Below are 2500 nucleotides of genomic sequence, written 5' to 3'. Positions count from 1 at the left end.
TTAGGGTTAGGGTTAGGGTTAGGGTTAGGGTTAGGGTTAGGGTTAGGGTTAGGGTTAGGGTTAGGGTTAGGGTTAGGGTTAGGGTTAGGGTTAGGGTTAGGGTTAGGGTTAGGGTTAGGGTTAGGGTTAGGGTTAGGGTTAGGGTTAGGGTTAGGGTTAGGGTTAGGGTTAGGGTTAGGGTTAGGGTTAGGGTTAGGGTTAGGGTTAGGGTTAGGGTTAGGGTTAGGGTTAGGGTTAGGGTTAGGGTTAGGGTTAGGGTTAGGGTTAGGGTTAGGGTTAGGGTTAGGGTTAGGGTTAGGGTTAGGGTTAGGGTTAGGGTTAGGGTTAGGGTTAGGGTTAGGGTTAGGGTTAGGGTTAGGGTTAGGGTTAGGGTTAGGGTTAGGGTTAGGGTTAGGGTTAGGGTTAGGGTTAGGGTTAGGGTTAGGGTTAGGGTTAGGGTTAGGGTTAGGGTTAGGGTTAGGGTTAGGGTTAGGGTTAGGGTTAGGGTTAGGGTTAGGGTTAGGGTTAGGGTTAGGGTTAGGGTTAGGGTTAGGGTTAGGGTTAGGGTTAGGGTTAGGGTTAGGGTTAGGGTTAGGGTTAGGGTTAGGGTTAGGGTTAGGGTTAGGGTTAGGGTTAGGGTTAGGGTTAGGGTTAGGGTTAGGGTTAGGGTTAGGGTTAGGGTTAGGGTTAGGGTTAGGGTTAGGGTTAGGGTTAGGGTTAGGGTTAGGGTTAGGGTTAGGGTTAGGGTTAGGGTTAGGGTTAGGGTTAGGGTTAGGGTTAGGGTTAGGGTTAGGGTTAGGGTTAGGGTTAGGGTTAGGGTTAGGGTTAGGGTTAGGGTTAGGGTTAGGGTTAGGGTTAGGGTTAGGGTTAGGGTTAGGGTTAGGGTTAGGGTTAGGGTTAGGGTTAGGGTTAGGGTTAGGGTTAGGGTTAGGGTTAGGGTTAGGGTTAGGGTTAGGGTTAGGGTTAGGGTTAGGGTTAGGGTTAGGGTTAGGGTTAGGGTTAGGGTTAGGGTTAGGGTTAGGGTTAGGGTTAGGGTTAGGGTTAGGGTTAGGGTTAGGGTTAGGGTTAGGGTTAGGGTTAGGGTTAGGGTTAGGGTTAGGGTTAGGGTTAGGGTTAGGGTTAGGGTTAGGGTTAGGGTTAGGGTTAGGGTTAGGGTTAGGGTTAGGGTTAGGGTTAGGGTTAGGGTTAGGGTTAGGGTTAGGGTTAGGGTTAGGGTTAGGGTTAGGGTTAGGGTTAGGGTTAGGGTTAGGGTTAGGGTTAGGGTTAGGGTTAGGGTTAGGGTTAGGGTTAGGGTTAGGGTTAGGGTTAGGGTTAGGGTTAGGGTTAGGGTTAGGGTTAGGGTTAGGGTTAGGGTTAGGGTTAGGGTTAGGGTTAGGGTTAGGGTTAGGGTTAGGGTTAGGGTTAGGGTTAGGGTTAGGGTTAGGGTTAGGGTTAGGGTTAGGGTTAGGGTTAGGGTTAGGGTTAGGGTTAGGGTTAGGGTTAGGGTTAGGGTTAGGGTTAGGGTTAGGGTTAGGGTTAGGGTTAGGGTTAGGGTTAGGGTTAGGGTTAGGGTTAGGGTTAGGGTTAGGGTTAGGGTTAGGGTTAGGGTTAGGGTTAGGGTTAGGGTTAGGGTTAGGGTTAGGGTTAGGGTTAGGGTTAGGGTTAGGGTTAGGGTTAGGGTTAGGGTTAGGGTTAGGGTTAGGGTTAGGGTTAGGGTTAGGGTTAGGGTTAGGGTTAGGGTTAGGGTTAGGGTTAGGGTTAGGGTTAGGGTTAGGGTTAGGGTTAGGGTTAGGGTTAGGGTTAGGGTTAGGGTTAGGGTTAGGGTTAGGTTAGGGTTAGGGTTAGGGTTAGGGTTAGGGTTAGGGTTAGGGTTAGGGTTAGGGTTAGGGTTAGGGTTAGGGTTAGGGTTAGGGTTAGGGTTAGGGTTAGGGTTAGGGTTAGGGTTAGGGTTAGGGTTAGGGTTAGGGTTAGGGTTAGGGTTAGGGTTAGGGTTAGGGTTAGGGTTAGGGTTAGGGTTAGGGTTAGGGTTAGGGTTAGGGTTAGGGTTAGGGTTAGGGTTAGGGTTAGGGTTAGGGTTAGGGTTAGGGTTAGGGTTAGGGTTAGGGTTAGGGTTAGGGTTAGGGTTAGGGTTAGGGTTAGGGTTAGGGTTAGGGTTAGGGTTAGGGTTAGGGTTAGGGTTAGGGTTAGGGTTAGGGTTAGGGTTAGGGTTAGGGTTAGGGTTAGGGTTAGGGTTAGGGTTAGGGTTAGGGTTAGGGTTAGGGTTAGGGTTAGGGTTAGGGTTAGGGTTAGGGTTAGGGTTAGGGTTAGGGTTAGGGTTAGGGTTAGGGTTAGGGTTAGGGTTAGGGTTAGGGTTAGGGTTAGGGTTAGGGTTAGGGTTAGGGTTAGGGTTAGGGTTAGGGTTAGGGTTAGGGTTAGGGTTAGGGTTAGGGTTAGGGTTAGGGTTAGGGTTAGGGTTAGGGTTAGGGTTAGGGTTAGGGTTAGGGTTAGGGTTAGGGTTAGGGTTAGGGTTAGGGTTAGGGTTAGGGTTAGGTGGGTTAGGGTT

Source organism: Doryrhamphus excisus, linkage group LG6, assembly GCF_037039965.1.
Source record: "Doryrhamphus excisus strain RoL-2023G ecotype Guam linkage group LG6, RoL_Dexc_Guam_v1.1, whole genome shotgun sequence".
NCBI classification, from domain to species: domain Eukaryota; kingdom Metazoa; phylum Chordata; class Actinopteri; order Syngnathiformes; family Syngnathidae; genus Doryrhamphus; species Doryrhamphus excisus.
Note: the sequence above shows the minus strand (reverse complement) of the source record.